The sequence below is a fragment of the Bombina bombina genome, chromosome 1 (assembly GCF_027579735.1).
Source record: "Bombina bombina isolate aBomBom1 chromosome 1, aBomBom1.pri, whole genome shotgun sequence".
Taxonomy (NCBI): domain Eukaryota; kingdom Metazoa; phylum Chordata; class Amphibia; order Anura; family Bombinatoridae; genus Bombina; species Bombina bombina.
Window position 1 is genome coordinate 386,787,327 of NC_069499.1, and position 14,081 is coordinate 386,801,407.

Here is a 14,081-nt window from a genome sequence, read left to right on the forward strand (position 1 = left end):
TGGGTACTGTCTGCATTACATAGAGTATTCTTGGCAAGATGTTCATCTTCACTACCCCAATTCGCCCCATCCATGAGATGGTCTTGTTTTTCCAATTGTTTAGATCTTTTATTATCTCGTCACTGATATGTTTATAATTTGTCTCTATAGTTTCTCTTACATTGGGAGTGATTTCTATCCCTAGGTATTTTATGGAATGGCGCGCAATCTTAATTGGGCAGCTATTTCGCACAGCCTCAATTAATTCGGGTCGTTCATTGACAATCAGTATTTCGGACTTTTGTGGGTTGAGTAGGAAGTTTGATACCTTTCCGAATGCCGAGAGTTCGGTCATGGCCTCATTTAATGAGTCCGGGGTGTCCGAGAGAGATAGAAGAATATCGTCGGCGTACATTGAGAGTTTTTGCTCTTTGCCACCCATCAGAAATCCCCTGATTACTGGGTTATGTCTGATTCTACTCGCCAGGACCTCGATTGTGAGCGCAAATAATAGTGGTGAGAGGGGGCACCCCTGCCTGGTGCCATTGTTGATGTTGAACCCTAACCCTCGCGTTTGGAAAGGAATACAGAGACATAATCATGTTTATAATTCCGTTTCCGAGGCCGAATTTTTGTAGCGTAAGCCTCATGAATGACCAGCTCACCCGGTCAAACGCTTTTTCAGCGTCTGTGGTGACCAGGCAGAGCAGCATCCCGTGAAGCTGGGCGTGTGTGATCATTTGCAATATTTTCAGGGTGTTATCTCTCGCCTCGCGAGCAGGGATAAACCCTACCTGATCAGTTGACACCAGGCCAGGCAGCAGTCTGTTTACTCTGGATGCCAGGACCTTAGCCAGGATCTTAACATCCGAGTTTAGGAGCGATATAGGTCTAAAGTTTTCGGGTTTGTCCTGCAGTTTCCCCGGTTTGGGTATCACCGTGATATAGGCCTCCAACATGGAGCCTGGAAGCTTGGGTATCCGGGATAGGGTGTTGAACATATCTACCAGGATAGGGGCAAGTGAATCTATATATGTTTTATAATATTTAAGGCCAAAGCCATCGGGTCCCGGACTTTTCCCTGATGGGAGGTCTTTAACTGCTTTTTTGATTTCTGCTATAGTGATTGGGGAGTTCAGTGAGTCCCTGTCCTGCTCTGTCAGCTTAGGGAGGTCAATATTCTCGAGGTATTCCTGAACAAGATCGTCTGTTTGCGATGGTTGTGGGAGGTTTCTCTCTTCTGGATCATTGGTAATTAGATTGTACAGAGATTCGTAATAATCTCTAAAGATGTCTGCAATTGAATCCGCATCAGATTTCATTGCTCCTCCCTTGTCATTTAAGTGATGAACGAATGCTTTTAATTTCTTCCTTGCAATCGCCCTGGCCAGTAGTTTCCCCACCTTATCCCTGTGTTCAAAGTATAATTGTCTCAACATCAGCGCCTTTTTCTGGTATTCTTCTTGCAGATATTGCAATAAGTTTCCCCTGACTGTTGCTAACTCTCGAGTTTTAGCTTCGTCAGTCGGTTGTAGCTTATGGTTTTGTTCAGCCTGCTCAACCTGAGATAGCAGCAAGTGGTAGCGCTCCCTCTTAGCTTTGTTTAAATTGGATTTTCTCCTAATTAGGAGACCCCTTATAGTGCATTTATGCGCTTCCCAGACTGTGGTGTCATCCATGATACCATCCCTATAAGTAGGAAGAAGTTTGTGATTTCTTCCTGAAGATCTGTCTTAAAGATAGGATCTTCCAATATCGTGTCATCCAGTCGCCATACAAATGGTGAGACAGGCACGTTGGGCCATAGAATGGAGCAACTGACCGGGGCATGGTCTGACCAAGTTATGGCACTGATATTGCTGCTTTGGGTTATTGTGAGTCCAGTGGTGTCTGTGTACAGGTAATCAATCCTTGAATATTTTCTATGTGGGTGCGAGTAGAACGTGTAGTTGGTATGTTGTGGGTGATGTAATCTCCAAATATCGTGTACTGTTATGTCTGCTAGCATTGTTGACACCCGCTTAAGTGTTCTGTGGTAGACGCTGGAGATACCGTCCGATGTGTCCAGGGCCAGGTCTAGTGGTGCATTAAAGTCCCCTCCAAGATATAAGATTCCATTTTTCAATTCCAGGATTTGCGGATGACTTTTTGCGAGGAAAAGATGTTGTGCGTGGTTTGGGCAATAGACGTTGGCCATCGTGATGGGTCTACCAAAAAGAGAGCCAGTGACTACAAGGAATCTACCTTCTGGATCTTTGTGAACCTGTGTAGGCTGGAACGGCAACTTAGCATGCATAATGATTCCTACCCCATTTTTCTTTTTTGGCCCAGATGCAAAGAATGCTGTGGGGTAGTGGCGGCTAGTCCATTTAGGTTCATGTGTTGCTGCAAAATGGGTCTCCTGCATGTAAATAATATCCCCACCCATCCTCTGAAAATCCCTTTGTGCTATTGATCGTTTATTTGGGCTATTGAGGCCTTTAACATTTATTGTTATAAGTTCTATTGGGTGTGTTCTGGGGTGTCCCGGCTTTGGTGCCATTGTTTGCTAGTTCCTTTGTGCGGTGAGGGGTTCTTATGTTGCAAGTAGATGGGAGGGTGAGGGGGGATATGGGGGAAGAAAAAAAAAAAAAAACCCCGGGGGAGGGGGGGGGGGGGGGGGGTTGGTGGAAGGGAGGTGTGAGGTATGCGAGAAGGGGGGGTTAGAATAGAAGGAGAAGTGGTGGAGGGGTTAGCAGAGGTGAAGTTACTTGGGGGGGTGTTAGCTCGTTGGGAGTGAGCGCCCCAGTTAGGGTGGAAGGATGTATGGAGAAAAAGGGTAGAGTAACGCGTCTGTATATCTGCTATACAGTGAAGTAGTGCTAGATATCAGTGCACTAAGTTCAAAGAGGTATTTCCACCTGTAAACAGTTAGTAACAGAGATAAAATAGTATAAATACAACAATAGAGTAGGGGTAGTTATCCCCCAGTTTTCAATATAGATATAAACTTTTAACATATGAACATTGGATTAACGTTTTCCTAATAAAATTTCAAACTTATTTTAGTCTCCCAATCGGGGAGTAGGAACGGCTCACGGTTGTCTCTTATGTCCGTGTGTTGGGCTGTTTTACTGTGTCCTGTGTCTGCGTGTGTATGTGAGGAGTTGTTCTGGCATGCTATCTTGACGGGAGTGTCTCTTGCGTATAGGGTTGCCATGTTACTTTCTCCATGTGCATGACTAGTGTGTGCTATGGTGTCGGACTTGGATGTTTTTGGGGAAGAGATTGCGAGGACGTGTGCAGACACGTCTGCCACTACAATGATCCGTCCTCTATTCCCTAGTTTGTTAGTCTTATGTCATGTGTGGAGTATGTTGTAAGTGATCTTATGTTACGTCAAAGTGTTAATTTAGATCCTAAGTCAGCGTCAGTACTTTTATTCAATCCCATTTGTGCATGCTTACAATTATAAATCCCAACACACAGACCCAAAAGATATAACATCTAACACATCAGACAAACCTAACTATAAGTTAAATATAGTCTCTGCGGTAGCTACTATCTGTGACATAATCATTTGAATCTTTAATTACATACGACCTGAGTGTTCCGTCTGCACCTCCACACCGGTATCCGCTTTGTGTAATTACAGCGTCCAGTATTCCAGTGAGAGGCAAAGCTGCAGATGGCTGTCCTGTCATTGCCCCCTCAAACAAGGGGTTATTGGTGTGCTCTTTGGTTAAGGCCAGGGTTGGGACCAAGAGGGCCCCGTTGATCTTCTTCTATCTCTGGCGGTGGACGTATGTTTAGGCCCAGGGCTTGGTTGAAGTTTGGAAGATCCTCAGTAGTCTTCAGAACAAGTGTAGTGTTATTTTTTGTGACAATTAGGCAGGTGGGGAATCCCCATCGGTAAGGCAGCCGCTTTTCCTTGAGAGCAGAAGTGACGTATCTTAGATCCCGTCTCTTCTGAAGCGTTGTAGGGCATAGGTCGGAGTAGACTTGGATTTCAGATCCCCTGAATTCTAGTGGGTGCTGCGTTCTTGCGAGTCAAGGATTTCTTCCTTATCCTTAAAGGATAGCAGCTTCATTATGACATCTCTTGGTGGGGCTCTATTTGGCGGTTTAGGGCGCAACGCTCTATGCGCTCGTTCTATCAGTATTTCGGGAGCATCATCATTGTTTTTGAGGCGTTTGATGAAGTCTTGAATGTATTTTTGTAGGGCAGGAGGGTTAACTGCTTCAGTTATACCTCGCAGTCTAAGATTGTTCCTCCTGCTCCTATTTTCTAAGTCCTCTATACGCTCCATAAGTGTTTGTACTGTGCCCACTTGGGCCTGCATTTGGCTAGTTTGGTGCTGTAGATCGGAACTGAGGGTTTCTTGTCTTTCCTCAATTTGCGTGACGCGTCGGTCTACCACCATAATGTCTCTTTTTAACTCCCCGAACATGGTCTTGAAGTCTTGCATCGCCTCTCTGATGTCTTCTTTTGATGAGAGGTGTTTTATGTCGTCTCTTGTTAAATAGTTTTGTGCATTACACTGTGAGCTTGCCTCTTTGGGGAGAGGTGCACTTGATAGTGAAGATGTGGCACGTTCTGTATCCATTGTTGCAGTACTTATCTCAGCTGGGATCAGATAGTTCTCTAGGGCAGTGGATTGAGTGGGTCTGGGCGGCTTAGTGTTCCTTTTGGTAGCCATGTCTGATAAAGATTTACTGCGTGGCGCAGCGTTGTTTCGCCTTCTCCGTGTTCAGTTCCCGTGTCTGTATAGGTCCAATGCAGAGTCTTTTAATTGAGGTACCTTCCTCCCCCTGCACCAGCTAGTTATCTGAGTCCTCAGGGGCCAGCCCCTATCCCCGCTGTCCAGGATATCTGTACTATTGTGCCCGAATAGCTCAGTTTATTAAATAGTATAGGTGTTTCTGTCCTCTGAAGCAGAGTGTGTGTGTTTACACCTTTATGAGTTGCTTTCTGGCCAGAGTTAGTTATTTGAGTGCTATTCAGTAATGGGAGTCTTCCCCCTCTGCTTGCAACAGTATCTTTAAAGTGGCTGGGTAAACATGGGGATAAGCTGCCCTCAGAATTTGCATGTGTGTGGCTTGGTCTGATCTATTATAGCCTGTGTGTCATAACTTTTGTCCCCGTAGTATCTTCTGTATCTTTGCGCGTGTATTCACGCTTGTCTTTTGCCTCAGTGCTTAGAGAGGTGCGGTGTATTGTGCTGCAATCTTACCCTTCCACTTGTCTGCGGCCCGTGCTGTCTCTGTGTAATTCCTTGTCGGGCTGTAATCTTCCAGGCCTCGGTGCGATCACGTGACTGCAGGCCCTGCACTTCTTGTTTGATCTGCTGTAATATTGCAGTCAGTGACATCCGCTGGACCGGGTCCTGTAATTTACTCCTGTTGCGGTTGGGCTGCTATACCGGGCAAGTGATGTGCTCAGTTATTTCAAAGCGTGTGTGTATCACACAGCTTACTCACTGCGCAGCTCGGTTCTATGTCTCTCCGGCTCCTGGTTTAGGTATTGCGCCGTGCGCTCGTAGGGTGAGCTTCTGGGCTATTAGAGTTAGCGGAGCCGTTCACTAGATCCTCCGTGTACAGTATGGGGTATTTTTAGGCTTCTGGCAACATGTTGGAAAACGTTAATTATCTCTGAAAACTGAAGGGACTTCAGAGCTCTAAGTCCGTGGCTAGGCTCCGCCCCCATCAACTTTGTATTTATTTTAACTAGGTACAATAGCTTTTAAATAGTTAATAACAATTTAATAGCTACCTAGTTAAAATAAATACAAAATTACCTGTAAAATAAATCCTAACCTAAGTTACAAATACACCTAACACTACACTATCATTAAATTAATTAAATAAATTACATACATTTACCTAAAATAGAATACAATAAAATAAACTATACTATAATACAAAAAACCCCCACTAAATTACAAAAAAGAAAAAACAATTACAAGCAGTTTAAACTAATTACACCTAATCTAAGCCCCTTAATAAAATAAAAAAGCCCCCCAAAATAAAAAATTCCCTACCCTATTCTAAAATACAAAAGTAATCAGCTCTTTTACCAGCCCTTAAAAGGGCTTTTTGCGGGGCATTGCCCCAAAGTAATCAGCTCTTTTACCTGAAAAGAAAAATACAATACCCCCCCAACATTACAACCCACCACCACCCACATACCCCTACTCTAACCCACCCAAACCCCCCTTAAATAAACCTATCGCTAACCCCCTGAAGATCATTCTACCTTGAGTCGTCTTCACCCAGCCGAGCCGAATTCTTCATCCAAGGTGTGCAGAGGAGGTCCTTGATCCTGTAGAAGTCTTCATCCAAGCGGCAAAGAAGAGGTCCTCCATCCGGTAGAAGTGTTCATCCAGGCGGTGTCTTCAATCTTCATCCATCCGGAGTGGGTTTATGTAATGGGGTTAATTTAGGGGGGTTAGGTTAGGGTGCTTAGTGATTAGTTATTTGCATTATGAGGTTTGGCAGTTTAGAGGTTAATAGATTTATTAAGTTAATTGTGATGTGGGTTAATGGCTTTTAGGGGTTAATAGTTTAAATAGATACTTTGCGATGTGGGGGCATTGTGGATTAGGAGTTAATAGATTTAATAGATAGTTTGCATTGTGGGGACATTGCGGATTAGGGGTTAATAGTTTAAATAGATCGTTTGCATTGTGGGGCAATGTGGATTAGGGGTTAATAGTTTAAATAGCTAGTTGTGTTTTGGGGCATGGTGGTTTAGAGGTTAATAAATTTATTATAAGTTGCGATGTGGGGGGGTGGCGGATAGAGGGGGTTTTGATGTGTCGGGTTAGATTTCAATGGGAAAAAGTTCTCAAAGAACACCTTTTTCCTGTTTTACACCTAGTTGAGATAGGTGTTATTTTTGTAAATGTATCGGCAGCCACCAACAGTGTGTTGTATGGGACATGATAATGTTTTCGGCAGCCAGAGTCCAGTTGCCATAATTGGGTTATAACTAGACAGGTGCGTTCGTTTGGACAAATTCGGAAATCGGACGAAGTTTGGTCGATTCAGCAATTCGGATGCATCCAAATTGCCAATTTGGCACATCCTGAAAAATACCGAAAAATTCCGAAAATGAATAAATATGTTTCAGAATTTTCGGACCCATTATTCATATTCAGAATATTTCATTGTTCCTTCTTAAACCGCAGTTCCTTGTCACTAACTAACTCTAAGTCTAAGGTATAACCTCTAAGCCACCGTTCCCCGACATTGCTGAAAGTTGAACTAACTAAACCTATTAACCCCTAAACCGCCGTCCCGAAACATCGCTGACATGAACTAAATCTATTAACCCCTAAACCGCACCCCCATCACCGACACTAACTAAACCTATTAGCCCCTAAACTGCCATTCCGAAACATCGCCGACATTAACTAAACCTATTATCCCTAAACCGCACCCCCACACATCGCTGACACAAACTAAACCTATTAACCTCTAAACCGCACCCCCACATCGCCGAACGAAATAAACCTATTAACCCCTAAACCACATCCTCCCACATCGCCAACACTAAATAAACCTATTAACCCCCTAAACTGGACCCCCCCACATTGCCAACACAAACTAAATCTATTAACCCCTAACCACACCCCCACACATCACCAACAGAAACTAAACCTATTAACCCCAAAACCTCACCCCCCACATCATCGACACAAACTAAACCTATTAACTCCTAAACTGCATCCCCCCACATCGCAGAGACAAACTAAACCTATTAACCTCAGAACCACACCCATTCACATCGCAAACACTAACTAAACCTATTAACCACTAAACCGCCGTTCCAAAACATTGCAATAATAACTAAACCTATTAACCCATAAAACGCCGGCCCCCAGATCACAACAACCTAAATTAAACTATATTAACCCCTAAACTTAACACCCCCTAACCCTAAACCTAACACCCTCTAACTTTAACATAATTAAAATATAACTAAAGTTACAATTATTAACTAATAATACCTATATAAATCTAAATACAAAGTAACTTACTTATATTAACCCCTAAAGCTAATACCCCCTTACCCTAAACCTATCCCTAATCCTAACACCCCCTAACTTTAACATAATTAAAATATAGCTAAATTAAAGTTACAATTATTAACTAAATAATACCTATTTAAATCTAAATACAAAGTAACTTACCTGTGCAATAAAACCTAAGCTAACTACAATAAAACTAATAGTTATATTGTAGCTAGCTTAGGTTTTATTTTTATTTCACAGGTACGTTTGTATTTATTTTAACTAGGTAGACTAGTTAGTAAATGGTTATTAACTAGGGAAATAAAAATAAAACCTAAGCTAGCTACAATATAACTATTAGTTTTATTGTAGTTAGCTTAGGTTATATTGCACAGGTAAGTTACTTTGTATTTAGATTTAAATAGGTATTATTTAGTTAATAATTGTAACTTTAATTTAGCTATATTATAATTATGTTAAAGTTAGGGGGTGTTAGGAATTAGAATAGTAATAATTTAAATTTTTTGGGGTAATTTCGTTTTTTTATTGTAATGGTAGCTTTTTTATTTTTGTAATGGTAGTTTTTTTTTATTTTTTTGTAATTTTAGGTTTTAGTGTAAGGTAGCTTAGGTTTTATTTCACAGGTAAGTTTGCATTTATTTTAACTAGGTAGACTAGTTAGTAAATAGTTATTAACTATTTACTAACTACCTAGTTAAAATAAATACAAACTTACATGTGAAATAAAACCTAAGCTACCTTACACTAAAATCTAAAATAAAAAAAATAAAAAAAACTACCATTACAAAAAATAAAAACGAAATTACCCCAAAAAATTTAAATTATTCCTATTCTAATTTCTAACACCCCCTAACTTTAACATAATTATAATATAGCTAAATTAAAGTTACAATTATTAACTAAATAATACCTATTTAAATCTAAATACAATGTAACTTACCTGTGCAATAAAACCTAAGCTAACTACAATAAAACTAATAGTTATATTGTAGCTAGCTTAGGTTTTAGTTTTATTTCACAGGTAAGTTTGTATTTATTTTAACTAGGTAGACTATTTAGTAAATAGTTATTAACTATACTTTATTTGTTCCAAACCCTCCCTATACAACTCCCAGAGATGTATCTTTCTAGACTTCAATCAATAGTGAGCTCATATATCTGGAGGAAACACCCACCCAGAATTGCCTGATCTACCCTATACCTTACGAAAAAATTTGGAGGCTTAGGAGTACCTGATATAACTAAATATCGTACTGCAGTGTTCTTGAGAAGGATTGTGGATTGGTGCACATTTTCCCAAAATCATGATAAAACATGACTGGTCTTGGAGCATGATATCACTAGCTCTCTTCAACTTGGTGTATATTGTTGGCAACTTAAGGTGAACCAACCACCCTTAACCAAAGCCTATCCCATTATAAAAGAAACATTTACTATTTGGTCACGTGTGCTACTTACACACCAGGGCCTTTCCACAATACGTTCTCCACTGACAACTTCATTGTCCAATGCTGACTTTCCAATAGGGATGTCTATAACTCTGAAATTAAAAAATAACCTGTACAATCTACTCCCTTCATACACCTTGCTAGAAGCAGGCAAATTGATACCTAAACAGCATCTGGTAGATCTCAACACTGCACAATTTACTCATTGGTTCAGATACTTACAACTTAAACATTTCATAGACACACACAAACTCAAACATTTGATACTAAGGGACCGTACACCACTAGAAAAACACTGTACTCTTGACTCCTCCCCACCACACTCCATTTTAATATTATATCAGCTTCTTATTACACCCTCCGAAATTATACACATGATTACATCCTGGCATAAGGAACTTCCATACACTCTTACAAAACAGGAATTGTATGTCATCTTCCAAAATACCGTTAAATCTGCACACTCTTTTGCCCAACTGGAAACCAATTATAAATTTTTACTCCGGTGGTATCTTACCCCTCATAGTTTAAAATACATCTTCCCTGAAGCATCTAACAGATGCTGGAGAAAGTGTTCGGAGATGGGCACTCCTTACCACATCTGGTGGGCATGCCCCAAAATAGTGAAATTCTGGAAGGATATAAATTGTGAAATGAGTAAACGCTTGAATTTTGACATACTCTTAGATCCCATAGTATATTTATTCCATGTCATTCCTAAATTCCCTTTCAAACAATATGCATCACTTCTTCAATTGCCATATGCATTGCTAAGCAAGTAATCCCTAGACTGTGGAAATCTGACTCTGCACCTACATTGTCTATGTGGCTGGCACAGATTAAACTTAACTTGTCCTTACAAAGGTACTTTTATTATACAACTGGAAAGTTGGAATATTATGCTGAAATAATGTTCCTTTGGGAGTCCCATTTCTAGCCCAAACAGATGTGATGTGACTCTTAACATCTATAAGACATGGGAAGGCAGAGATTTCCCTACAGGATCTTTACCCTAGCATTATGTTCCCCCTCCTCTCTTCCTGTGAATCTGTTTTCCGCTATATCATATATGAGAGAAACATGTACACCTACTTATACACCTACCTAAATTCCAGACTGTTATTCTCATACAACTGTATATATTTTTCCAGGCTGACATCCTTGCAGATGTCCTTGCTGTAGTGGTCATATGTATACGATTGTTGTTGTCTTTTCTTAACTGTTTAATGGTCTCACTTACTGATTATTGCTCACTGCAAGAAGGCCTTGAGCGTGAACTCCAAAAAATACAAACTTACCTGTGAAATAAAACCTAAGCTACATTACACTAAAACCTAAAATTACAAAAAATAAAAAAAACTACCATTAGAAAAAATAAAAAAACCTATCATTACAAAAAAATAAAAATTATTCCTGTTCTAACACCCTTTAACAAAAACACCTCAAAATAAAAAAGCCTAATCTAAAAAAAACTACCAAGGGCCCTTAAAAGGGCATTTTGTAGGGCATTGCCCTAAGTTAAACAGCTCTTTTGCTACAAAAAACCAAACACCCCCTAACAGTATACACACCCCACCCCCCAAACTACCAAGGGGGCCTTTAAAAGGGTCTTTTGTAGGGCATTGCCCTAAAAGAAATCAGCTCTTTTTGTTAAACAAAAATAGAAATACCCACTAACATTACAAACCCTCACCCCCGAAACCCACAAAATAAAAAAAACTATCTAAAAAACCTAAGCAACCCATTGCCCTGAAAAGGTCATTTGGGTGGACATTGCCCTTAAAAGGGCATTTAGCTCTTTTACTGCCCAAACCCTAATCTAAAAAAAAAAAGCCTAATCTAAAAATAAAATTGGCTGAAAAATTTGAATCAGCCAATATGATTTAAGCAGCTCTAAATCTATTGGATGATGAATCAGCCAACAGAATAAGAGCTGCTTCAATCCAATTGGCTGTTCAAATCATTCCGAAACTGAATTACCAACACATACCAAATTATTACGAATGTCTCAAATCAAAAATTTTTACGGCCCTAATTGAAACGAAACAAACTGAATCTTTCGATCGTGCACAAGTCTAGTTATAATGGGCCATTGGAAGCAGTCAATAAACGATATTGCTACAGCATATTTATCGGTTTGCAAGTGCACGCAAATGGAATTATGGCTCAATGGAAGTGAGCTCTTGGTCGGATGCTTACTGAGCCAAGAACACCACACGTGTGGTCGGTGGGCGTTACCCTCAGGGGGTCATTCGCATCATCGGGTGTATCAACCAATCACGGTCTTGCACATCATAGGGGAGTGTATGTAAACAAATGCACACAGTAACGTGCACTCAGGATAATCGTACATCTCCTATTCACCGCTGCAAGATATACAATATTTACATGTGATTAACGCCTTTAACTCATAACACACACTGTCTGATAAAAAGTTGCATAATGGATGCCTGTATCTCGGTCTGACAGGCAGTGTAGTTATTATCTGGCTCTTCATCAAAATCTATGTATCAATATATAATACACATAATATTAGATATGGATACTCCAATATGTAAACACAATAATGTGAGATCATATAATGTATTACTTATATCAAATACTCAATTAAGATTATTGAATGGAGCAGCCTACTAAAATGTAATCAAATAGATAAGGTGCAGTTATTCGTCTAGCACCCTATTCAACTGCTATAATAGGATGTGTAATAAAAGGGCGATAGAAAAAATCTATATCTACAAAGATGACAGAAGACATCCAATGTACAATAGACCAAGGTGTCAACGCCAATATACTAGAAGAACCCTGCAAACAGCTCAGGCTCTGATTCTGATTCAACAGCAACACAGAAACTAGCGTTCACCCCCACACCACAGGAGCAGGTTTTTCAGGGGGTCATGATCCACGCTGGACAGCGCAGAGGTGCTGAAGACCTCAGTCCAGGAGGGATGGGTGGCACAGCACACAAACCGCCGCTTCCTTCAAGATGATAGAAACTTATGACATTATTGTCAACCTGAGTGATAGACCTTTATTGCTAGCCTGTCACTAAGCACCCACACTAACTACACTGTTCTACCCCCTATACCGGCGCCCCCGGAGCCCCCCCGCAACTCAAAAAAGTTACTAACCCCTAAACCGCCGCTCCTAGACCCCGCCGCAACTATAATAAATGTATTAACCCCTAAACCGCCACTCCTAGACCTCGCTGCAACTATAATAAATGTATTAACCCCTAAACCGCCGCTCCCGGACACCGCCGCAACCTACATTATACCTAGTAGCCCCTATCCAGCCCCCCCTATACCGCCGCCCTCTATAATAAAGTTATTAACCCCTATCCTGCTGATCCCGCACCTCGCCGCAACTAAATAAATAGTTTCACCCCTAAACCGCCGCTCCCGGACCCTGCCGCAACCTATATTAAATTTATTAACCCCTAATCTGCCCGCCCTACACCGTCGCCAACTATAATAAATTTATTAACCCCTATCCTGCCCCCCACTACACCACCGCCACTGTAATAAATTTATTAACCCCTAAACCTAAGTCTAACACTAACCCTAACACTCCTAACTTAAATATTAATTAAATAAATCTAAATAATATTTCTATTATTAACTAAATTAATCCTATTTTTAACTAAATACTTACCTTTAAAATAAACCCTAATATAGCTACAATATAAATAATAATTATATTGTAGCTATTTTAGGATTTATTTTTATTTTATAGGTAACTTTCAGTTTATTTTAACTAGGTACAATAACTATTAAATAGTTATTAACTATTTAATAGCTACCTAGCTAAAATAAAGAGAAATTTACCTGTAAAATAAAAACTAACCTAAGTTACAATTACACCTAACACTAAACTATACTTAAATAAATTATTCCTATTTAAAACTAAATACTTACCTGTAAAATAAACCCTAAGATAGCTACAATGTAATTAATAATTACATTGTAGCTATTTTAGGATTTATATTTATTTTACAGGTAACTTGGTATTTATTTTAGCTAGTTAGAATAGTTATTAAATAGTTATTAACTATTTAATAACTACCTAGCTAAAAGAAATACAAAATTACCTGTAAAATAAATCCTAACCTAAGTTACAATTAAACCTAACACTACACTATCATTAAATAAATTAAATACAAATAACTACAATTAAATACAATTACATAAACTAACTAAAGTACAAAAAATAAAAAAAGCTAAGTTACAAAAAATAAAAAAATAGGTTACAAACATTTAAAAAATATTACAACAATTTTAAGCTAATTACACCTAATCTAAGCCCCCTAATAAAATAACAAAGCCCCCAAAATAAAAAAAATCCCTACCCTATTCTACATTAAAAAAGTTCAAAGCTCTTTTACCTTACCAGCCCTTAAAAGGGCCTTTTGTGGGGCATGCCCCAAAGAAAACTGCTCTTTTGCCTGTATAAGAAAAATACAACCCCCCCAACATTAAAACCCACCACCCACATACCCCTCATCTAACCCAAACCCCCCTTAAAATAACCTAACACTAATCCCCTAAAGATCATCCTACCTTGAGTCGTCTTCACTCAGCCGAGCGAGCCACCGATGGAACTGAAGAGGAGATCTGGAGCGGCAGAAGTGATCCTCCAA